This window comes from Anser anser, assembly GCF_964211835.1.
Source record: "Anser anser genome assembly, chromosome: 4".
NCBI lineage: Eukaryota > Metazoa > Chordata > Aves > Anseriformes > Anatidae > Anser > Anser anser.
Window position 1 is genome coordinate 58,860,145 of NC_139724.1, and position 26,708 is coordinate 58,886,852.

The 26,708-nt window shown below is 35.2% G+C and overlaps 1 long non-coding RNA gene across 1 annotated transcript; it reads right to left on the minus strand.

The window, feature by feature from the left end:
* Positions 1-867: 867 nt before the first annotated feature.
* LOC310898494 lies at positions 868-26,708 on the minus strand. Its single transcript, XR_014583341.1, has 3 exons — positions 25,909-26,708; positions 5,470-5,590; positions 868-2,380 (listed from the first exon to the last, which is right to left on the minus strand). It is a non-coding gene; the product is annotated as an uncharacterized lncRNA (long non-coding RNA).

The following is a 26,708-nucleotide window of genomic DNA, read 5'->3' on the forward strand; positions in this document are numbered from 1 at the left end:
AGATTATGATCACATTTACAATACTCCTTGTTACACAGTTATAGAATTTCTTGAGGCACTTACTGCCACTTTATTCCCAGATGTTACCAATACCATAGGCAGATAGATTATTTTTTAATAATACCTTTCCCAAATGTCAATCCCAGTACTGGAAAGAAACACTGAGATTAGCCAGTAGCATCCTTTTAACAAAGTAGAACTGCCATTAGGCAGTAGGCATACATCCAGCTTACCAGCACTTTGACTCATGGCTCCCTCAAGCCTCCCAACAAATCAAGGAAGACGTAAAGGACTAATCAACTCTAACCTGTGATCTTGCTTAATGTCAGGAAAAAACTTTTTTTCATTTTTTTTCTTTTTTTTTCCTTTTTTTTTTTTTCCTGCAACAACAGAGTGTAAGCCTTCCAGAAGATTAAAAGGCATGACTTGCTAACATACTGTCCCTGTTTGACTTTCCAAGAAAACGTAGTCTGTGTGCTAAGTTAGAATGATCCTGGCAGTTAGTGCCTACAATTCAGCAGCAGTCACCATCTAAGAGTAAGGCTTCTGTATCCTGGGGTCTTAGAGTCGGCTTGCTACCACACTCCCTCTTACTCCTTGCCAAAGAGATAAGGACATACACTGATGTTTCTGCCATCCTCTCTATCTATATCCAGTAACTCATACATATTTTTATTATCAAGTGGTTATACAGACATGCATATATTCTATATACACATACACACACATACAGTTTTATAGAGGCAATCATTAGGCTGTAAGTGGAAGTCTACAAAAACAGCCAACAGATCTAATTTTGAAATTCCATTTCAGCTATGGCATAGTCAAACTGCATGTTTTACTAATCTGTGCTATTTTACTGTTTCTATCAGGTTTGACAATGCTACTTGAATGTTATTCTGAACATGATTCCCTCTCTACTAATTTTTACCTGTACCCATTGCTTGTGTTTATGACCAGGCTATTGGGCACCTCCCTATTTTCTGACAAGCTGTAGTAATAACAGAACATTTCAAGCCTCTCACTTGAAAGTGAAATGTTAGTCCACGAAGCTGGGACTAACCTCTCTGGTAGGGAGAGCTGCTGACAGAAAACCCCAGGGTAGGAGTGGAAACAGCCTTGTACTGTGGCACCTGCAGATTCCAGTCTATCAGTTACACTGACCTTAACGTCAAAGGTTCTTCAGGTAAGAGTGGCAACAGCAACACTGTACTCAGAACATTTGATATTTTTGTAACTATTTATATAAATGGTCAATTAAAAAAAAAAAAAAAGTATCTTCTTCATCTATTCAAAATAGTTTTGTTTTCTTCCTTACCCTCTCCATTACCACCAGCACCACCACCAATTTCTGGTGAAGACAGAAGGTACCAAGCACCCTTTGATAACAAGAGGACTTTTTATGAGTTGATTGGAGCCTTTACACTAAATATAACTATCAACCTTGGGAATGGAGAACACTTCCTGATGGGTGCTGTCTGCTTTAGCTGCACCTACTAAAAATGGTGGGAGGCTTCAGCTGCCTGAAGCTGTTTACCATGGGGCTGTAAACCTTTGTGGCAGGAGACTGACGCAGAAGAGACACCGATCACAACCAATTTATTAGAACACTTATTTATTAATTAAGTTTTTATTATGAAAAGTAGATAAATATTGACATAGTTCATTCAATTATTTCCTCACACACAGACTTATAGTTATGGACCTGTAGTAACAGCTGAAAGCATATTCACCTTCATATATTTAGAAACCAAAGAAAGAAAAAAAAAAAAAAGGAAAAAAAATATCAACAGTTCTTCTCGGTGCTCACTGCTTTATATAATAAACTCTGCATCTAATTCTGGACAAAGTTTTAATAATAACAAATGCATCCCAAGTATTTTGTTATGAGTCCCTCAGAGGTAGTGCTATCATTTACCTATCTGATCTTAAGTCCCACCTAATCTTATTAACAAAGACTAGATACTTTCATGTATCTTCTTTAAGAACTGTATGCAAGGTGTTGGCAATGCATTTCATACCAGAAAATAACTTTGATAGAAGTTCTGTACTTTGAGACTTGCACTGAAGGTCTCTAAATCGGCCACTTTATGGCCAGCTGAAGATGGAGATTGCAGTTTTGAAAAGACGATGATGATTTCCTCATTCTGCAAGTCTACTTGTAGGGATAGTGTGTGATGCAGTTTACTTCTTGACACTAGCTTCCTTATTCTCTGTTCAGTATTCTCACATTGTGCCGCACCTCCTCACAAAAACTGTCAAACAGCACAGCTGGAGTTAATAAACTGAGGAAGGATGCCCATTACCAGTTACAGACATCCCTGTTGTTTGATGCTTTCAGTATTTCATTATCTCTGCATCAGCACTGCCAGTCCTGCAACTGAAAAGCCATCAAAATAACACAGCTTGAAATGATAAATGAAAGTAACAGAACAACTGCAGCACAGAGCATTCAATTCTGTGGGCTTTTCTAGGTGAACAGAGATTTGTATCTGTTCTGTGGCAGTCTTATACTAGCGCACAAAAGGTTTATCCAGATGTGTCTGTTGGCTTAAAGCCATTGGACTCATTTCACATAGACAAATTTCTATAAGTGCTAGGAAAGCTAAAAAAAATTACACTTGATTGTTCTTCCTCAGACATATATTTTAGAAAGATACAAGGTTTCATTTTTTTTTCCCCCTTTCATTAAGGAAAGGAAAATATAGCAAGGTCCAGGAAAAGCCCATATCAACCATAAATAATCTTATTGCAAAATGATTATCACTTAATTGGAACTGCTCAAATTAATTAGTACATTCATTCCTGAACTGAGGTTGGGTATGTGATTCAGGAAGGTATCAAATTCTCAGTGAAGAGTTAACACAATGGATCAGAATTCTCTGACCCAGTTTAACAATTAGCTGGAGGTGATGTGATATGGAATTTAAATGTACACTCCAGAGCAGGGAGTTCTTTCATCCTTTTCACAGAATTTCACAGAAATTCTTTCATCCTTAATAAACACAGCTAAATTTAAAACTGGAATATATATTTCATTTTATTGTTATAAATATTATCTGCTTAGTGCCAGCAGCATATTTTCAGCTACTAAAAGTGTACTACTCTCACCATTTGGCAGATCTGCAATGTATTCATATAGCTGCTGCATATAATTTTGCACGTATTGCAGAAGACTGAAATTGATAATTAGCCCTCACAATTTTTAAGTAGTGTCTGGCAATTAAGCCACACAGTTCCCATTTTGGTCCAGAGAAATTATACAGCTCAATTTCTTTCACCACTTAGGAGATCAGGAGCCAGCTTCTAACCTATTCTTACTCATGGGATAGCAATTTGCACATTCTAATTACATATAGATCGACGCCTTTTCATTGTATTTTTTTGTGTTTCAATTTGTATATCTTTCTGAGAAATTAAAAGTTATTTATTGTGATTTCAGCTGTTCAGCCTTGAAGCCATGTTATATCACAACTCTTCAATAACAGGGAAAAAGATCAAAATTTAAATTAAATGCAAAATGAAAAACAGATAAACAGACAAAAACCTCAGACCAAAGATCCCCAAAGATCTCTCTTATTAGTCTAATAAACCACACACTTCTGGAGTATTTTAGTAATGTGTATGTTCTCAAGTGCAGATAATAAGATGGGTTTCCAAATTTAGACTTCTGTTAAACACAGAATAGGAAAATTCAGACATTCTTAGAGCTTCATGAAGGCACAGCTTGCTTTGAGACTTGTTGAGCTGTCTTATACATATCCACTGGGGAAAAATAAATAAATAAATAAATATGTATACGTTAATCCTATGAAAAAAGAACATTTTTTCTCAACACACTTGGGCAAATGCAATACATATAGAGGACCTAGTCAAAGATTGACTCATGTCATTAGAGTAGCCTAAATTCCTGTTTTCTGGTTTTCTTTCTGTAGTAGTTCTTTGCCCATCTGTATGTAATATGCCTGGCATATGATAACTCAGGATGTATGCATAGGTTTAAGTGCACAGACCTAGATCTGTTTCTACCTGAACTTAGCATTCTTTTTTAGAAATACTGGAAAAGACTCAATAGTTAGTTATTAACTAGACTGACATTGAAATACAGTTCAGAAATATTCAGAGCACTTGGGATACAAGTATGCTAGAATCAACCCTTTGGAAAAAAAGAAAAAGTAAAAAGCATCAGAATTTTTTAGCCCATATTCAGAGTTTGAGAGGCAGAAGAAAACTAGGCCCTTACTTGCACTGACAGATACTTCCTTTCCACTGACAAATAACTATTTTTATGCACACATCCTTTGATACTGTATGCACTTCAGGTTTCCCTACTCAGAAAGTCAAGGAACTGACTTGCATGATACTGCAGGACCCTAAATTGCACACAGACACCTTTTTTCTTCTCCTTTTCACAAAGTTAATTTGAGTTAATAGTTTTTCTTGCACCTGAACTGTTTGCTGAAATAGTTTCTCTCCATTTTCTACCCCCTAGTCACTTTTTTTTTTTTTTTTTGTTAATCCCTTGCAGGTATTTGGACTTAGCTTTCATGTTGTGCCTTAGTCATTTTTTCCTGAGGGTTTGCAAATTCTCTTAATAACCCTTTTTTTAATCATTTTTGTTATCCTTTTTTTCGATTCTTTCCAATTCAACATTTTTTTTATTTTTTTTTTTTAGTATTATGGAACCCAAAATAGTGTAAAGCACTCAAATACAGTCTCACCAATCTGCACTGAGATAAAAAATTAATTATCTGCCCCCACTTCTCCTGACCTAATTCCTCTCATTATACTGTACATGCTCAATGTGGTATTTGATGTTTTGCAGCATATCACTCTGTATTCTTCTGCAGAGTTTATGCTCTGCTCTGAGCCTGGTCTTTTCATGTAGACATGGAAATTTCCAGATTAGTTTTCCTCCATGTTAAGCTCTTTCACACTTCACATTTAACATAATTAAAGGTCAATTTGGTTGTATGTAGACCCTGATCATAGGAGTCACAATGGAGTCTTCCCTACAGTCTAAGGTTAGAATAGATAGAAAAACGATGGTGTAGTTGGATACAGAAAATCCTTCCAAATCTGTAGTTATACTGAAAATGCAGAATGCTGTTTTCTGCTGGAGCTGTTTTGGAGAAGAATAACATGTGTTTTCCTAAGAAATGTGGCTACAACATAATTTCCTTACTCCAGTGTTCATACTAGGCTATGCTGTCCTTCCAATCTTTTTACAAAACGTCACCAGATCAATCCTTGTTATCCTGAATTCTGGTAATTATTTTTGCTTCTTTAGAAAATTTTATTTCATTTCATTTCATTTCAATTCATTTCAATCTTTATATGAACAAGATAATTTATTACAGAAATTCCTTTTAACTACATACATCTTGGTCGTGAAACTTGAGTGAATCTCACTGTACTATGGAAATGTGAATATCTTTCTTTCTTCCTTTACCAGTTAGTCCAACATACCTTACGCAGCAGCATAAATGCTCTCTGTTCTCATGGTGTTACTCATACAGGACCCTGTTCAATGTACAAAGATCTCACCACAGCAATGTGCAGCAGATGAAACCCTCCCTGTGTTTGCACGCTGCAAGGAAAAATCAAATGTTCAGCATAATATTTCTGAACTTGACCAATGACTTGACTCAATTTTATAGGCAGGTACTAGCAAAAATTATTAAGACCATATTCTTACTTTTTTTCTGTCTCCAGTTAACTTATTTTGTTCATGTGTCAGCAGAGTAACAGTATCTAGATTGGTAGACAGAGAGACAGATTTTGTTTGAGACAGGAAAATAAAGGATGTCTTAGTGACTCTTACAGCGCAGAACTTATTGCCTAAAAAGCAATTTATTGTATAACAGTATTGATGCCTATGCAAAGTGCAAAGCATACCTAATGAATAGTATAGTCCCAGAATTTATGTGATGCTTAACCTGTACAAGGTACTTAGCCACATCATTCCCTAAGACCTGACAAATTTTCAATGACGAGCACTGCAGACAGGTACTTGTTAACTCAAGAGTCAGGCAGCACCTACATATTTTATTATTAGTTCAGTTTTATGTTGATGATGGTTGCTCTTGACCTTACAGTCATATCTAAATATTTGGGGGAGTAGCCTCATCTCTAAGTTATTTAGGCTTTCTTACTCTTTAGTCAAAAGAAAGAGAGAAGCATCTCCCAAGGGGCAACTCATTTTTTCTTAGACTCTTACACTAGTGTTGATGAATTATTTCTGAGAGGCAACATACTTTCTCCGATGGTTCAAGAAGAAGACTAGATAGACTAACGTGAACCGTCTCCCTAACTTATAGAGAGTGAAGGGGATATGATATAACTGGCACCTGAGGTAGCTCCAAGGAGCAGTGTGAACTGTTGTTATGACACTGGCATTTTGCTAGCCAAAAGAAGACTGCTAAAGCCAAGCAAAAATATTTTATGAATCAGCCTTGTTTGGGTGCTGGTTCAGTTGTGTCAACAGTGTGGATACTACTAATTACAGAAACGAATCTGAGCTTCTGATGACCGTGGCAGAACTGCTGATGACCTCTGCTGAGTACCAATTAGTCAGCAGGCAGACACCAACATGAAAGCTGATGGCTGAAGGTAAGTTCATTATGCTAATGTCAGCCTCTCTGGCCACAGTGAATAAGTGCATCATTGATGAAGCCAGGGACTCATCTGCATTAGTCTTCTGGTCAGCAGAGTGCTCTTGCATCAGTTTTCTTCTGATAAGGTGCTTCATTGCTTTGAAAGCGTAGCTCTGGTGGATATTGATAATATTTCTTGCCTGTAATGAAGCACTAAGTTGGGATGATACATCTGTCATTGGATCCTCAATAAAGAAAGGAATATTTTCATACTTTTGGCCTGATATCTTATGAATCTTGACTAATTAAATTGCAAACACACTATTTGCCATTTAATTGCCACACCTGTTTATTTATTTTATTCCTTTGGAACTCTGAAGTTTATTCACAAAATTTTGAACATATTCTGGAAGCAGTTTATTTCTTTATAAATTGAAATTTCTGTTCATTTTCGTTAGGAAGTGAGTATATGTAGAACATTATCAAGGTATCTGAAAGCAATTAAAAAAATGAAGCGAAGAACACACATTTTTTCACATTTTTGTTAACTGGCCTTTTGAAAGTGTTACTACCTTTGTAGTTTTTTTAGTTCATTGCTGATAAAGTTCTCTGATAGGAATACCTCCGTGATAAATGCAAACACAAAAAAAGAAGCCTGCAGAGGATGGACTCAAGGGCAAGTAACCTGGGATGAATTCAGAGAAATTGTTCAAGCAGCCAAGAATCAGCTTAGGAAAGCTAAACTCCTGATAGAATTAAATACAGCCTGGGATGTCAAGGGCAAAAACAAAGGCTTCTATAAGTATGTCAGTGATAAAAAGAAGGCTAGGGAAAACGTGGGCTTTCTCCAGAAGAAATGGGAAAGCTGGTTACCCAGGATATGGGGAAGGTTGAGATACTTGACCACTTTTTTGCCTCAGTCTTCACTGGCAAGTGTTCTAGCCACACTGCCCCCCCATTTGCAGAACACAAAGGCAGGGATTGAGAGAATGAAGAACTGTCCACTGTAGGAGAAGATCAGGTTTGAGACCATCTAAGGAACCTGAAGGTGCACAAGTCCATTGGGCCTGATGAAATGCATCTGAGGGACCTGTGAGAACTGGTGAATGAAGTTGCTAAGCAACTCTCCATCATATTTAAGAAGTTGTGGCAGACTGGTACAGTTCCTGCTGACTGGAAAAAGGGAAACATAACCCCAATGTTTAAAAAGGAAAAAAAGGAGACCTGGGGAACTACAGGTTAGTCAGTTAAACCTCTTTTCCCAGCAAGATCATGGAGCAGATTCTCCTGGAAACTATGCTAAGGTATATGGAAGACATCACGACAGCCAACAGGGCTTCACTAAAGACAAACACTCGAAGAGTTGCAGTCAACTGCTTGATGTCCAGGTGGAATTCAGTGATGAGTAGTGTCCCTCATGGCCGGTATTGGGACTGGTACTGTTTAATATCTTTATTAATGGCATATACAATGCGATTGAATGCACCCTCAGCAAGTTTATCGATGACAACAAGCTGTGTGATGCAGTTGGCATACTGGAGGAAAGGAATGCCATTCAGAGGGAACTGGACAGGCTTGAGAAGTGGGCCCATGCCAACCTCATGAAGTTCAAGGACAAGTGCAAGGTGCTGCACCTGTGTCGGGGAAATCCTAAACAGCAGTACAGACTTGGGGATGAATGGTACAGCTTGACAGGAATAGATTGAGAGCAGTCATGTGGAGAAAGACTTGGGGGTGTTGGTTGATGAAAAACTCAACGTGAGCTGGCAATGTGTGTTTTCAGCCCAGAAAACCAGCTTTATCTTGGGCTGCATCAAAAGATGTGTAACTAGCATGTCAAAGCTGATTCTCCCCCCTCTACTCCACTCCCATGAGACCTCATCCACAGTACTGCATTCAGCTCTGGGGCCCCCAGCATTAGAAGGACACAGACCTGTTGGAGTGAGTTCAGAACAGGGCCATGAATATCAGATGGCTGGAGCACTTCTCCTATGAAGACCGGCTGAGAAAGTTGGGGTTGTGCAGTCTAGAGAAGAGAAGGCTCTGGGGATACTTTATTGCAGCCTTCCAGTACCTAAAAGGGGCTGACAAGAAAGTTGGAGAGGGATTCTTTGTCAGGGAGTTTAGTGATAAGACAAGTGGTTATGGCTTTAAACTAAAAGGGATTAGATTTAGGTTAGATATAAGGAAGAAATTCTTTGCTGTGAGGGTGGTGAGGCACTGGAACAGGTTGCCTAGAGTAGTGGTGGATGCGCCATCCCTGGAGGTGTTCAAGGCCAGGCTGAATGGGGGTCTGAGCAACCTGATCTAGTGGAAGGTGTCCCTGACACACTTGGACTTTGGCAATCAGAGAGGAAGCTAAAACTCCCTCCAGCTTCCAGTCTGGGGGTTTCTTTCTGATTACAGATATTATAGACAAAAAAAAAAAAAAAGTGAGATATATATACAACAGGAAAAGGAATAAAAATATACATATGTAAATGTATATGTGGAATACATTTTATGAGCCAGAAACATTATTAATCACTGCTTAATCTTTTCATAGTGAGAAATTATACCAATAGTAGTGGACACAGGCTTTCGTATCTTGTAAATTTTTCTGACTCTGAGGAATTTCCTGAACTCTCGGTTTAATCTTTCAAGTAGTCTCAGGAGGAAGATATTTAGCCCAATCTCTCTTAGTCCATAAAGGATCGCAGAAACATAAAATCTAAAACTGGAAAAGATATACTGTATCATTAGTCTAACTCTCTGCCAGTACAGAATAGGTCTCTATATTACATTTACTATCTTTTCTCCACTATTGGCTTTAGTATGCTAAATTCCTCTTGGGAAAATATTATATTATTTTATTGATTTGGTCAGTAATTTTTAATAAGCCTACTCTCTCCTCTTTTTATATGACCCTGCTTGGCATTACACCTTCAAATATTCATAGACCTGTCATTGTAATCCCTTGAACTTTCCTTTGGCAAAGATAATGTATATTTAACTTTTTTAATTTTTTATTTTTTCTTCCAAACCTCAGTACTTGTAGTTTTCCAGTCAATCACTATACTGTAAATCTCTGTCTCCTTTTGGTAAGATGAGAAATACAGTCAGAACTACCCTGAGTGAAAGCACTTTCACATATTTTCCTCCTCAAATCTGGTATAACAGAGAGCCAAATCTTTTCCATGCAGTGTGACAGAAACAAATAAAAAATTCTCTGTATGATATCAGGATGGAGAAATTCAAAGTTATGTTCCCTAAAAGGTAAAGTTCACCTTACATAATTTACTCTGCTCTGCTTCTGTTATACTCTTCTGGTGTATTCATGAAGATATTAAATGTGATTTGAACAATATTAATTAGAGATTAATCCCAACCAAAGATAATATCATTAATTATTATTCTTCACTTGTTTTGTTTCAAGCGCTCCTTCTATTCACTGCTAAACATATAAGGTTTATTATGATTTCTTGAAAAATATTTCACATTCACCCTTGATTTAATAGGTTAGAACTTGAAATAGAAGAGTTAAGCAGTGCCCATTATGTCCACTGCATTAATCCTACCTTCTGTACCAAATTGTGGAATTTTCTTTGATGGGAGGTTAATTTAATATGACTTCTTGCTTATGAACTTTTGCCGCCTGTAATTTTTCTCAAGGTGCTAAAGGATTTATTGAAGTATTTCTCTGATCTCATACTGGTACTTACTTAAGAGACTTGAAAAAACTAATACTACAAATGACCCAGTCTAGTCCCTGAATTCTCAAAGATGACATTTGGTATTTCTAATTCTGATACTATCTTAGTAAGTCTATTTATACAATTTGGCCATGTTACTTGTTTCATGTATATAACATTTAAAAGATATATTCTTTGCCATTATTGCATGTTTTACAATTTTTTCCATATGCTCTTTAGCTACTATCAGCCACGATTAGTTTTGCCTTCCTTCTCAACAAAGGCAGCATATGAAATGCATTTGAAAAACAAAGTGTCATACTCAAAAATCCTGCTAGTGACAGTCCATCTGCCTGAAGAGCAGTATAGACTATGGAGCAGACAGTGTGGAAGTCGGTGTCAGAGATTATAGTTCAATGTACTGGAGACTGAACAAGAAGAAAGAAAGAAAAAAAAATCAATGTTTGCTATTTAGATATTAAGAAAATTCCACTTATATTCTGAGTTCCAGTGAAAGAATTCACTAGGTATGATAATCATCCTCTGCTTCCCCCAGACTTTTGCAAGCCATAGGGTTTTATAAACACTTTTATTCAATAAACATATACAGAGTATATGAAAACAAAACAAAAACAATGTAATATGGATTCAATTTTATTTGATATTATTTTGTACTTAATATCTCAAGTAACATAATAAAACAAGAATGCTTTAGAGATGATATTACTTAATAAATTCAATTGTAGCTTTCAAATTTTTATTTTGTTTCTGGGTTTTTCTTCTCTTCCAAGTGCCTATTTAGTCATATAAGAAAACAATTTGATGACAGTTATAAACATACAAATATCAAAGTTAGATGTACTGTTCCAGGACAATGTAATAAAATGTTGTAGAATTACGACGGTTATAAGTAGTAGCAAGATATTTTGATATAAGGCTTTACAATTCAAAATGTTTATCAGGGCACTGCGCACCTCTTCTCAGAATGGTATTTGAACACTTCAGACATCTGGTGCTTTATCAGCTTCTATAAAAGCTTCCTAAAGAAATCTTCAAGAAAGAGAATGCCTACAGCATGAAAATGTTTTATAGCATAAACATTGGTTCCTGGACCTTGCCTGTCAGCATCACTAGTAGCACCAAATTTCAGGTGAATTGAGAACTCAAAATGCAATTAATTCTTTCTTTCAAATTAAATACATAGTTTATAATTACACTAATTTTCTTAAAACCTTCAATCAAGTGATGTCAAAGAAATACAATTTTGTCTTTAGCATTTTACTTACAGACAAAAATGTAAAGGAGTTCAAAACCAAACAGAATCAATGTCCTTCATTCTATCCATGTCATCCCATTTATTCTGCCAGTCAATATTTCAAACATGAGCCATATCCAGTTTGAAGAGTCATACTGTGTTAAGTTACTATATGTAACACAATATGAACAATGTAATAGGTATGAAGCATCAAAGAAATTGTATATCTGCTGAAAGTTGATGTAATTTTCATTTGATGATAAGAAGTGCAATGAATTTTAACCTGTTACTATGAGGCTTATTGATACTTTCAGGTTATTAATGCACTGAAAAATGAATTACTTTGTTACATGCATTTGAATACAATTATAATGTGCTTCAGCTCCAGTGGGAATGATGAAACTTCCTAAAAATAATAATGTAATTTCCTTTTTTTCCTGCACCATCCCTTCCCTGTCAGTGTGCCATTATGTTACAAGAACTTCAGGTACTTTGAGCTCAATATAAGCAGAAACAAATTAATGAAACTTTACCACAGAGTGGGATTTGAACCCATTTATTCTGGGTCCACTGAATTATTAAGCAACTCATCTCTCTAGTATCTGGGAAAGAGCCTTTTGATTAAAAGCTCTATTGAAAGGTGGTTTTAGTAAACTTTAATTCATGAAAACTTACTGAGTCAAGTACATTGGTGATTTGCAATTATAAATGTTTTATATTTTTATAGCTCTATCTTCATCATCAAAGTAAATTATGTAAATATATGTGTACCTATTGTAAGGATGTTTGTGTATGTAACACACGAATATATGTTTCTGTGTGTTCTTATATGCACATGTAATGCACACATATATATATGTAGAAAAGGGAGGGAGAAAGATGAGATGATTATTAATATAGCCAAGTTTTTATTAATATAAGGTGGACGGATATTACTAAGGCAGATTATATCCAACCCTTGAGGAAACGGATAGATATGAACAGAAAGCTCCTACATTTTTAGAATTTTTTTCCATGGTGGTGGATGTTCGTACTGGTAGATATTTGAGAGGATTATAACAAAGCCCTGCATCTATTTCCAAGTATTCATTGAGCAACATCAGTGGAAATGATCTATAAGGAATCTGTGTTGATGCTCATATTACCTTTAACTAGTTAAGGTGTATACCCAACAAATGATAAACCCTAAACCCTATTATTGATAAGTATAGCTCTTCAGAGGTGTAAGTTTTAAGCATCTCTACACAAGGGATGATGAGTCCACTAATGCAGAAAAACAAACAAACAAACAAACAAAAAACTCCTGAAACAAACACTCACATCAATTATGGGGGCCAGTGAGGTCCCATTTAAGCAATTTCCTAGTCTTTATACTTTATAGACATCTTTATTTAATATCAGTTCAGTTTCAACACAATTTGGAACTTTTCTGATGACGCTGAATAAAGACTAAATTCAAATAAATGTTGATTGTTTCATCAATGAATATTGCTAAAACTGCTTGTAGTTTTGGTGATTTCTCTGCTGATTTTACTTAGTAGATTTACTCTTTTAATTTTGGAGGAATGCAAAGAACATCACATTTTATTCTGCTGGTCCAAGAGCTCTCTTAACAAAACCTTTTGCAGTTTTATTGCTTATCTCCTATGGTTTTTGTTTTTAGACAATTAAACCAGTTAAGAAATGTAGTGCCATAAAAGTTTGTAGTGTCAATTATATTCAAAGTAATTTTGGTGTTTTGGCTAAAAGTGTGTAGAAAGAAGAAGTCTTTAGCAATGCAGAGATGGGATTTTCAGGAAATGGATTTCTATTCAGGACCTATAGGACAGAAATGATACTGATGAGCAAAGACACAGTCTGCACAACTGTGTTTGTGATGTATATTCTACTGAATAAATTTAACTGACTTCTGTCAATACATCTCATTGTCACAGAACTCTGCAACACATATTTATACTCAGAATGCCGTATTTTTCTCTCTCTTGCTCACCCTCCCTCTCTTCTTGCCATGTATAGCTTGAGCATTCTTCTCCGAGTTAAAACTAAAAACAGGGACCCTCACCCATGTAGCCCAAATAATACCCAACTATTGTACCCTGCTATGTTAGACAAACACCTGGCAAGGTCAACTTAATCTAGTGCTAACTGTAGTAATTCATCTTTGGAGTCAGCTGAGTCATTGCAAGGAACAGATTCAATGTTTGCTGTCTGCCCTGCAGCAGTTATATTTTCATTTCTGAGTACAATATAGTGAAACAATATAGTGATATTGTTTATCCTGGATATATCTCCAAATCATCTAAGACGCTGATATCAGAAAGAGAGCTAGTATTGAACTTTCTAGGACAAAAAGATTTTTTCAGTACAAGACTATGGTTTCTATGCCACCTATTTCTCTGAGTTTTGAAAGGTAGTGTGAAATATACTCATTAGAGGAACCTGAATTTGGAATTTTTCAATAACTTCACAGCCAGTTTCCATCTAAACCAGAGAGCCATTAGAAAGGGTAATTCTGTCTGTAATTACCCTCATCCACTCACCAGAGTTCCCTAGCTATTCAATTGCATCAGCTCTGCAGATTTTGAGCTATGGTATGAATCACAGTAAAAAATAAAGAAATAAATTTGCTGTATTATATGACCAATCTACATGTCAAAAAATGGAATAAAAACGTGTATGAGAAGAAAAATTGACCAGTGTGCATCCTTCATCTAATTCAAAAGTGGACCATCATGATCTTCTACTCTGTTCTCATGCGTATATTTCCAATATCTGCTTAGTACCAGAAGTAACAAGTAAGCAGCTGAAGAAAGAGCTGGATCATAAAGATGAGCCAAACAAAAACACAAAGAAATAAGAAGGGTAGGATCATATGAGGAGAAGTGACAGGAAGGACAGCAGAACCACCTGTGTAAGTAGCAATCCTCAATTAAATTAGATTAAACATAACACAGAACTTCCCCCTTTGATCAGTCTAAAATGATTATGAAGCCTCAGGGCTAAAAGTTTGATTATGTCTTGATTCAAAGCTTCTTTGAATTAAAGTCAGCTGTGAAGACAGTAGTTTTAATTGATTTAATTTATTTTCTATTAACACAATTTGCAGCAAGGAGCAACAGGTGTCATTAAAGTTATCGGTGATAGACATAGTCTCAGGTGATAGCAAGCAACTGATACCATTAAAGAAAGGTGCTGGAGACAGAGGTAGAATAACTGCCCTCTGACCATTGTTTCCAAAGAGTCCTGACTTGGTCCCTGTTGTTCAATATAGCTATGAACACTGAGGTATGAGTTGTGGGGATTTTTTTAGCATTTTTCTTGCCACTGAGATGTGATGACAGTGAGGATTAAAGTCCAGTTTAAATGTACTGTCTTCTAATTTAAACAGGTTAAGGATAAGACAGATGTTCTCAGCCACATGATTTTTTTCACGTTTGGGTTTTTGTTTATGCTTTTATCCTATCACCTATTATTTACCTCCTTCCCAATGTAGAGGTTTCATCATCCTACTTTCACCATTCATCAAAGAAGAAATAGTTTGCCGCAATATTCAGGATTAAAATGCATCACTGACTTTCTTGAAGTTATTATATTGTTTCCTTATGCACTGACTCTTTTCCTTATGAGTCATCAGCACTGAAAGTATTTTTAAATGTAAATGCAGATTAAGCAAAGTCCTCTATTGAAGCATCCGCAGAATAAACTCATCCATTTCCAGTAAGGCTCTCTCCATAGACTTCATTGCATTTATGATGTGGATTTTGGTTGGCAGGTGATCAATCAATAATATCTGGTAAAAATCAGTAGTAATGACTGCCAGTGTTGGGAGTTTAAAACTAATGCCATTTTTTATAATAGAATATATTCAATATAGTCAGCAGAGGCTTCAAACAAGCTATTGAATGTAGTTAGAGAAAAATGTTTCAAATTATGTAGTATATACACCATGTAATACATGGAAATTATATGCATTCTTCCAGCGTTGGATGTAAAATCAATCCTTTTGTCAAGTGTTCCTATTGTAGTCTGCCATGTTGGAGACCTACATTCAAACAAAAGACTCAGAAGGTTGGGCACTTAGCTTCCAGGGAGAGGAGCCTTCTGTCATTCAATAACTCTCCTCAGTTGCAGTCGACAAACGAGCTACTGTAGGTAAGACACTTCAGACAAACTTCTGAAAACCCCGTTGATAAAGTCTCACATCTGAGGTTAATGGCAATACCTAAGGTGTGGGAGTCATGTAATAAGCGTAAATTTGACTTGGAAAATTAAAAACAAAGAGCAGGAAACAAAGTAAAAAGTAACACTAGTTTGAAGAGAATGGCATTATAGTCAAAAGGAGTAAATAATGAGGAACAATGCAGTAAGATACATGAGAACTTAGATGATTTAAATGCTGGAAGATGAAAGCTAGTTCAAAGCAGCTAAATAGAGAGCAGTGACAGGTTCCTAGGGAAAAAAAGGATATCAAACAATTGGGTGTGTCATTAAATATAAGAAATCAAAAGGTAAAAAGAGTCTAAAAGATAATTCTGTGTGCAGCATTAAATATGAATGATAAGTAATAAGATGAGAAAAGAAATATCTATGTCTAACATTAAAAACAAAGGAACGTTACCAACTATGCCTAAGTAGGGCAAAAAGGAGCCAGGTACAATTTATTAATATAAACAAAATCTAGAAGAAACAGACTAACTAAGAAGAGAACAAAGGAAAAAGAATCCACTTTCAGATAAAAAATCTAGAATATTATATCTTTGTTACACTCCTAGGAGTGTATACACTTCTCATTGAAGTACAATTAAAAACTGCCAGGATGCAGTTTTTGCTCACTGTACCAAAGCCTCTGCTAAACTATCACCACTGTGAGCTAGAATATCAAACCTAGAGCTTGTTTTGTCCATGGTCTTATCTAGAGGATGCATTTAGGCCTATATTATGATTCTGTAAGAAAAACCAAAGCAAATCAACCCCCTGTGATCCAGTCTCCAGAAAGGGAATGGATTTCCAGAAATACCTGAGGCACCATGAATTACATATCAGAAGCATTCCAAAATCTCACATAGGGATCTCACTAACACCTGTGAAAATCTGGACCATAGTTGATGCTAGAAGAATTTTTATCAGCATGAGTTCTAATGGATTAAGTCCACTAAGCCCATCAGTGTTTAATCTTGCTACTCTTTGCTACATAATTCCTAATTATGACATAACAACATTAAGAAACTGATGTAATTTTTTTGTCTTCTTCAATGCAGGCCATTTAGTCATTCATTAAGACAATCACCTTGTCATAGCTAGAGTTGATGAGTTCTTCTTTTTTATGGTTTTGAGCCCATGTGAGTGTCCATAACAAATCTTTCCTGGCATGTCATTTATAATTTTCCATAAATTTCTCCTTTGGGATTTAATTTATATATAAATGGTGGGTGATAGTCTGTGTGTTGTGTGCCTTGGTTTTGATATTTTAATTAAAAGGTAGAAAGTTATCTTGTTTTTCTCTTTTTAGATTAGAAATGGAGAGCACATATTCAAAATGTAAGCATTCAAAAGTGAAGAAAATCAGACTAGACTAACTGAAGTACTGACTGTAATAACTAAGAATATAACTACATGAAATATTACTGTCTCCCAATCTAACCTCTTCATTTAGTACCTTTTTACATACTGCTAACTTAATGTGCTATTAAAAGATGTCGAAGCTCAGAATTTGTGATTTGTTCCAGTTTCTAGAGGTAGAAGGGTTCACTGCAGCTTTAGTTCAGCGCTTTTGCTCAATGAAGCAAGTTCTGTGAGGCTGCTGGTGGCCTTCTAGTATCCTTCATACAGGCAACTATGCAAAGTCAAATTGTAGCACTCCTATATTGATAATTCAGCCTAACTTGGCAAGATTTTCATGGCTGTAATGCAAGGCACACTGCAGGTTTATATCCTGCCCCAGCCAAGAGTGTGAGAGTATTATAAATTCTAACCGAACAGAATATATGAATTGGATATTCTAGGCAAAGCAATATACTTTTCTCTACAAGAAAGAATGAATAAATAAATAAATAAATGAAAATCACAGGACTGGATCCCCAGTGTAAAAAGTGAACAACAATCCCTCTATCTCCCCTCCAACCCAAAAATCTTTCAGACTTCTCTAACCGCTAAAAGTGAAATTTCCAATGCTAAATAATCAAGAATTAGCATTGTTCAGGATGAGTCTGTGGAGATTACCTTTTTGTTTTTCTTTTTTTTTTTTAAACCCATAAATAATGTAAATTAATTTAAAAAAATATATATATGCAACACAAAATTGGGTAATAACCTCACTAAAAGCCTGACCTTGGTAAGTCAAAGTATCAAAGTTAGAAAAAGCCTTGCATGAAGATGAACACCTCACATGGACACAAGAGAAGGATACAGAAAGAATAGCAAGCTCTTGCAGTGGCCTTCAATACTGGTCACCAGTTCAGTCTTGGACTAGTTAATATCACCATATTTCCTAGCACTCCCCTATGCAATGCAGGTATATTTTAATGTGGAAAGGAGACAGAAGCTAGATACGGTAGACTATTTTTATGTTAAAAGATCTTATTCCTAATTTTCGCTATGTTCTGTAGTGAATGAGGAGGAGAAAAAGAAACAGATCAGTAGGTGCTGTTCACAAAGCCTGATACTCTAGAATTGCAGTATCTCTGTGTGTGTGTATTTTGTCTTATGCAGTTTAGGCTCTTCTACAGACCCGATCTGTTAAGGGCCCAGTAGAAGGGATCCAAGCTAGCAAGCAACTGTATACCACACACTTTACACCCAGGAAAAATGAGGGCATTGTGGAATGAAAACAAAGCAGGTGAAATGATCCCAGAATGAAAAAAGAGATTACATTTTTAGCTTTAGCAGTTGTGGAACACAGCCTGAGATGGATCTCAGACCTATGTATATATAGCAAAGACCGGGATGCTTTAAAAACCTTTGTTTTTACAAATGTGACCAAGCTTCCCATAAGTGCCAATTGCAATTCCAGGTCTATTATATACTCTCAGATACCTATTAAATATCCCTTAAAAAGACAGCATTCACCTGTTTTAAGGGATCACTACATTTCAATTTATCTTCATATTTATGTAACAATAATTTTGTCATTTGGGTAGACTTAACTGTCATCATTCTTTTTACTCCCTCTCAGTCAAGGTGTACTGCTTCCCCTCCCATTCCCCCTAATATTTTTTTTTCTTTAGTCCTTCTAAAATTACACCATTGCTCTACATCATAAGCAATGCTTTGATGAGTGACTTCTTATCTCTGGGCATACACATTGTTTTCAAATTTTCTACCAGCAACTCTTGTATTTTGAGAGGAGATACTCTGGGTTTTTTGTTGTTGTTTTTTTTTATTATTTTTTGTTTGTTTGCTGTTTACTTTTTCTCCAGATAATAGGTAAATGAGCTGATGATAATACACAGTCCTATCTAAAAATCTGTTCTCAATTTAAATCAATCATTTATTCTCTCTGCATGAACATCAAACCACTCTGAGTTCAAAGATTGTTTATAATCTACTAATTCTAGCAGATTCAGATGTGATCATCCAAACGTAATCTAACATTTTAGGAAAATTTAACATGCCTAGACCACCTTCACATTATTCTCCAGCACTTTCTCAGAGATACACCAGTAATTATTTGTTCCACTTTTTCTATTTTGTATCTAAGTTCAGTTCATTAATTTGACAGAAAGTTTTCTGAAGTATATGTAACCTCTTCAGAATGATGCATGGCAATATTTTCTGAGAACAGACTGAATGAGAATGAGCAAAAAGATATCCCCAGATTTTTTTATAAATAAGAATCATGAGGGTCTGTCAAAGTCTTGCACTCTTTTCCAGGTATCAGATCAAGTTGAGTAGTTCAATAGTATACTCAAAGTAGTGTGTATCTTGTATTTTAAATTAATTATGCTTGTAATATAGAATTTATTGTTCTTTGCTTCCCTTTCTTCTAAACTAATTCAAACACTGGAAGAGTTTAGCCATGGAATCACAGATCACAGAATAATCACAGAATCCTTCATAGAGGAGAAGGGCTGTGTCTCTTGACCAGCTGGAAACACTCCTTCCTGTTCAGCCCAGGAGGTTGTTGGCCTTCTCTGTTCCAAGGATACATTGCTGGCTGATGTTCCACTTGGTGTCTACATGGATTTGTTAATCAGATCTGCTGAATAAACCTGTCTCCTTTACTCAATCCAGGATCTACTTTGTTCAATTCAAACAGTTCTTGTCAACATCTACTCTCAGAGCCAAGTGATTTTTCACTTCAGGAAAGTTTTGAGAGACACTGCAGTGTTTGGTAGGCTTTCCCAACATTTTTCTTTGAACAGTAATTCTCTGTGTTAACATATACCAACTTAATCTTCTATTGCTTTAGAGCAATTTTCATCTCTTTTTCCCATTACACTCTTCTTTTGATCACACGACTCAGCATTTTTTTCTGTGAACCAAGCTCTCTTCCTCAAGATCTAATTCTTAGAAGGCAATCCACTTTCTGAGATGCTGTGTGATACCTTATACTACAATTACTGCAGCCCTCATTCAAATAACTCCTTCCATTATGTTCACAGACTTTGTTACTTAGAGTTGGTATTTTCAAGGGTACTTGCTGATTATTTCTAGATACGTTTACTGTAAACTTTAAAAGACCAAAGCCATCTTTCTCAAAAAGTGATCTCCTTACCACAGAGGTATATATTTTCTTTAAAATCATATTGAAATCATTATGGTTGTACATCTAGTAGGGTCTGGGCTCTTTTTCTGTTTGGTTACGACTATATGTAAAGATACCTCCTCTCTGAATACCCCATCTTACTGTTAGGAAACTGAGTCACATCTTTTAAATCTGTTTATCTATATATAACTGATTTCAATGGGAATTTGGCACTTACACATTTCAGACAATGCAGACCAGCAGAAGTTTGTTTATTGTCATGCAAGAAGTTACAGCAAAGGAAACAGATCACTAAAATTCCCTGTTCCTAGACTCGCCTTTCTACTCTACTAGATATATTTGACATTAATATAATACATTGCAGGCTACTGGCATTATAATAGGTATCTAAAGTTGACATTAATTTAGATGTACTTTTAATCTTGGTAAATCTGAAAGCAGATGTATGATTTATTCGAAGTGAAATAAAACACTAAGAAAAATAACACAAATATATTTCAAGCAAAATGTTCCAAGCTATGCAGCAGCAGAAGCTCGGACTGAGGAAACATACAAAATATAAAACCTGTCACTTCCTTGAATGTTTTTCTTCACTCTTAACTTCACCAAAGAAACTACATAAGATTAAAGTAATAATTTCCTTATTAACTTATAAAAATAACATTTTCAGAAACAGTGATTGTATTAAGAAGCCTGGAGTAAAAATGAAATGTACCTCCACAATAATACACTACAGTGAGGAAAAAAATAATAATTTGCAAATTTTTGTGCTGCTTAATCCAGAGGAAATTACAAATAACATGACAGAAAATGGAAAGAAATGAGACCTGTATTGTATTAGCAATGCCATCTCTATATTAACCATAATGCTAAGATATTAACAAATGTTATGTATATTAATACAAAGGGTCATTGTTAGAATAATTCATGAACCTCAAAAGAGCTCTTAATGTGATACAGATACTCTAATGCATTGACATGTCATTAAGATCAGAATTATTTGTACTGAAGTATTCACAAGCTGTAGTGAGTTTTGAGGGTTGATTTATTTGTTTCTAAGTACCATCTATAGAGGTAAAAATATATATGTAGGCAACAATTGCAGGCAATTTATACCACTGTTGGTTAAGGACTCTATCGCCCAAGGATTTGACATTTGGCTTCCACTAGACAGAAGGAAGTTTTCCCCAGTAGAGGAAAGAGCATTGAGATGATGAGAAGCTGCAACTCTTTTGTTGGAAACAGTGATTTCAGAACAATTTCAAAACATATTTCAGAACAATTTCAAAAGTCACAAGCTAGAGGACTACATACCTAATTCAGCTAGTATACTACAATGGCTGACTTCAACTAAAGCAAACAAATTCAAGGCTCAATAGCTTTTGTAAACCTACAAGCTGTTCAAGGGGTCCTCTTGTTCATTCAGAAGCCCTACCAGAACTGCATAAGTATAATATAAATGTCAGATCCTGTTCCACTGATAATACATGCAGTGTAGTAAAAAGGTAATAGAACCAAAATCAAGGAAAATATGAGAATCAAGGATCAAGTAATAGTAAGGAGACCAACCACATAGTCCAACCTGAACAGCAATAAAAGAAGGTGAGTAATGGAGGTCCTATTTGTATTATTTAGTACCTCTTTCATCTTTCACTCTGTCCTGGAGGGAACAGAATCCACCTCAGCACTGGCATTCCTGGAGGTGGGTGCCAGCACAGCAACCCCACATGGGGCAGCAGGACAATGCTTTGCTTCTGAAAAGGACTTTCTCTTCTCCTGGCCCTTTTCTACTGACTGCATGCATGCACTTCTGTAACTTTCTTTTTGGATCTGGAAACTAATTAGGAAGAGGAAGAAACACTAGGAATACTTGGGTGACAAGAAGACTTCCAATTCCTGCAGTGGCAAATCTGAGCTGGAACTAGACTGGTTCCTTTTCAGGTTGAATGTGTTAGATATTGGTGAACAGCTGTCTCCCTCTCAGATACAGTATTTTTAAGACACTATCACAACCTTAAAGATGAATCAATTGCTAAGATACTAATTAGCTTGGTACAAAATACTAGTCTCTCTTAATTAAGCCAATTCCATATGGACCAAAGAGGTCTCCTAACTGAGGTTTAATCTAAATGGAAACATTTGTGACTAGGAGCATGGTATGAAAAAGACTCATTTGATGAAGTTGGTGATTTTCTTAAAAGCTAAAGAAAGGGGAGAAAATAGTACCTATAAACTGAATCCTGTAGCTTCCTCATTTTTTTGTGAAATGATGTAGTTTTAGCCATAAAAGATTTTTATGACATTCTTGGCCAATATGAGCCACTCAGGTTCCTATCATTTACCAATTTTGTTATGATAGCAAAATGGCATTTTTTAATACCATGCTCACTCAATCTCTCTCAAAATCATCACTTGACAAACCAAGGATGTAGATATGTAGGATGTTTTCAAATTGTCTGTATTTCCACAGTCAGAACTAGAGACCATGGTATATTACTATCATTGTACAAAAATTGACTGGCACTTTGACAAAAATCAGTACAAAATAACTATTTTCCCTCCAGCAAAAATGGGGCATTGAAATGCCACAGAGTTTGCAGGGTGCTGACTCTCCATCTTTCTGTATATTTTCTATTGAATAAAAGGAAGTTCATGGATATCTTCACAGTACCCATCTAGGGCAGGAACATAGCCAAAATCCATTTCATTTGGTCACAAATCTTCTGTATAGGATTTACAGTTCTTCTGACAGACTGTGGAGGCTGTGTTAACTCACAGTCTGAACTGATTCTCAGTCTGCACATTTTCATTACCACTAAGAGAATACATTTGCTCTTATGACTTACCTACTTCTTGCTTTCTTTAGTGAAACTGTTCATTTGAGGACAAGGGAGAAGGAATTGTTACTGTGAAAGGAATATCCTATATTCTTTCAAAATTCAGCTTCACTTGATGGAAAAATTAATGACATCACCCTTGAGATATTGTTAAAACCCTATACATCACAATTTATTCTCTTGTAACATACACCTAATTATTTTGATAAACCTACTCTTTTAATAAGATACCACCCCCATTTTATATATTATGTTGAGTTGCAAAAAAATACACTACACCAGCATAGCTCCTAATTTAAGGTGGTCTTACAAGCATGAGATTGAAGGAAATATAAGAAAAATTCTTTTTAACCAAGGCAGCTATGGACTTATTTTGAAAATGATTGTAAAAATGAAACTGGGGAACCACTGACAAGCAGATTTTATGTATCCAACATCTCAAGTCCTTGCGGATTTTAAGAAGAACCTGCATTACATTTTGGGATTGCCTGAACCAAATGAGTTTCATCATTGTTCACCCTGGAAGAAATATTCTGGTCCATTCTGTTAACTGTTAAAATCACTCACCTACATGGCAGATGACTCCCTATGATAGTATTGCAATACAACAATTTTGTGTGATGATCCTGGTCATGTTAAAATAGTAAAAAATGCTTCTTTTTTTTTAAGTTGCCATACGATTTATTTACACTTTAAATCTGTAAAACGTTCCCTGTTTCCTAAAACAAAAGGAAAGTACAAAACAAATTTTAAAAGAGTAATAAATACTAAAAAAATATATATCTAATAAAATTAATAATAATAAAAAAAAAAGGATCATGTGTATCTCAATAAGTCTTGCTCCAAATTTGGAATAAATTTGGAATAAAAGAATACTTATATTTTTTAAAAAATATTTTGTGATCTATTTCTCATTTTCTAAAGGAACTGTTAATATAAAATAACTGGTAATATAAAATAATTTTTAAAATAATTACTGAAAGGGAAAGTCTATGCATTTGAAATTTCCAGCTAATATGAATGAAAAGGGGAGAGAAATTGCAGATGATGCTAAGAAAGGGGAAATAAAATAGACTAACACTGGTGACTGAAAATTATCTGAAAAGGGACGTCTTTCAAAAAAAATCATAATATACATATTAAAGTGGAAGAGAATCCAAAAATTACATAAAGTAAGCAACTATCACAATAACAGAGGGTATTATACTACATTAAATTGATAAAATATCCTCTCCTTTCCTTCTTCAAGATGTTTTCTATTTTTCATGTTAGATAGAAAAGCAGACAAAGAGATAATTTTGTTTTGCTGTATCTGGTTGCTGCCACTCAAGTGAATGTGTTCCAGAAAAATGTAGTATTTTTTCAGAGAGGACAAGCCTATAAAAGAAACAGTAAAGGAGAAAAGTAAGGAAGTTTATTTTAGAAAGAGGATTCCTCTCCACGTATTAATTTCTTGTTCCTATTCTGTGTATTCTAGAAGCTAATTGTAGCTTTCCGTGAGCTAGTTAAGAGGGTTTTGTTTTATAGAACACACGGGATTTTTTTTGTCTTGAAAAACATGGACAGCTAGTTTGTCTATAAGCTCTGTGCTTTGCTCAGATTCAGTCATCTAGCTCTCACACAGTTTCTTTTTCCACCATACAGTGTCCAGAACAGTTGTTTGTTTTCCCTTTCCCTTTTCCATTGTTTACTTAAGCTTTATATTATATCATTTATTTTTTAGATTGTAAGCGACTGGGTTTGGGATTGTGATCTCTATATAAAGCTTGTCATACACCTATCACAGTGTGACACTCAGCAAACCATATGTTTTATTCCAGTTAAATATAAAAAAGCATGAAAAAGATTATTTTTGTACTTCGGTAACAGAAAACATGAAATATCAGTCTTCTCTAGGAATAGGAATACTTCAGTAGGAATATTACAGTAGGAATATTTCTCAACAGAAGGGAAAAGTCTTCTTTTAACAGATTCTGCATGTGTAGATTTCAGTATATTTCTATTCATACAAACTCATATGATAAATTCTTTTATTTTATTTGAAACCTTTTCCTTAAAGCAAGCATTTGTATTTCAACTTTAGGTAAGGTTCTAAACATTAGCATTTGTGTGCATTTCTTTCAGCCTACCTCATCATTTTCTTGTTTCATGCCCAGGGCTTAGCAGTTGGAGTTTAAAAACAGCCAGCTTTAATGTCTATGACTGACATGTAATTTCTGCTTACTTGAAAGCTTTTTTTTGCTAACTTTGCCTTTTTTAATGTTCTTTCCTGTCCATAATCACAAAGCTACATAAGCTCTTTTGTGGTTTAATAAATATTGTCAATTTTTAAAGATCAACATGGTGTGTATTCTTCTTCAAAGATAGTTATTAAGTATATACAAAGAAGCTTGTTAAATTTGTAGATTCATTTTTGTTATTATTATTCATACTGCTTATATTTAAATGAGGAAAGGTAATCCATTAAAGAGGGTGAACTGTCAAAAATATTGCCGTATCTATAATTAAGTATAACCTTCCTGGGTTTAAATAATATTATGGTTATGACACAAACCAGCAAAAGCCCCTGAATTTGAAATTAATGCTCTACCTTCCATTAACACTATTTGTTTTCATGGGAAACACAAAGCCATGTGAATGCAAAGGATCTATTTAGCTCATAGCTACTCTAAAATCTCCTATTTTAAAAAGTGACAATTACAAGTAAAGTGCCTATTTGTAACATATACGTTACATATCAGAACCTTATTTTAAATGCTTAATGACATGCATCTATCTTAGTTCTGCAGAAATATTGTTGAGAATTGAGCCTTTAAAGGATTCAACATCATAGTTGTGCACTCACCTTTGTTTCTCATTATCTGATGAAGTAAACTATCTGAGAGATACAGTAAATGCAGTTTTCTTTTTCACACTGCTGAGAAAAAAAACGTATCATTGCAGCTGGAGAGGCAGAAAAAATCTAATTTTCTTCACCCCCCAAATGTTTGTTGAGTTGTTTTCTGAGAAAAATGTTTTGCAAAGCATCTTGAAATTACCTGTAAAATAGAAAACGTGTAGGTGAATTATTTATTACACTGATTTTACCATCATTTAACTGGGGTTGCAGGCAGAGTTCATTTGTGATTTGCAAATGGATTAGTTTTAGATTAATAATAAAATGATGTTAATGAATCTGCTTGAATTTTGCCTCCTATGATCCTTATCACCCCACTGCATGGCAGTATATGTGTAAGTAGCTACCTGCTGAGACATGTATATTCAAAGACAAATAAAACACATGAAGCCAGGAGTTTCATAGTTCAACCATCCCACACTACAATTAATTTATAATGGATCTTTAGGTGGTAAACTGCAGCTATTTGGTCTGATGACTGCACGCATCCTTTCTTCTGTTTCCTACCCAATTGATTTGCCAAATATATGTTTACAACTTATTTTTTCTCTCATTGTAAACATTTTAATTGATAAGAAGTTCCCAGCTTACATTTTTGGCATCTGCTATAATACAGTATTTTATTAGTATTTGAAGTAATGTATTTAGACAATGAATTATTTCAGTCAGTGAAATACTTCTGCTCATTGCTCATACAGAATTGAAAATTCTCAGAAAGAATTACATGAATTACATGAAGGTTCATCTTG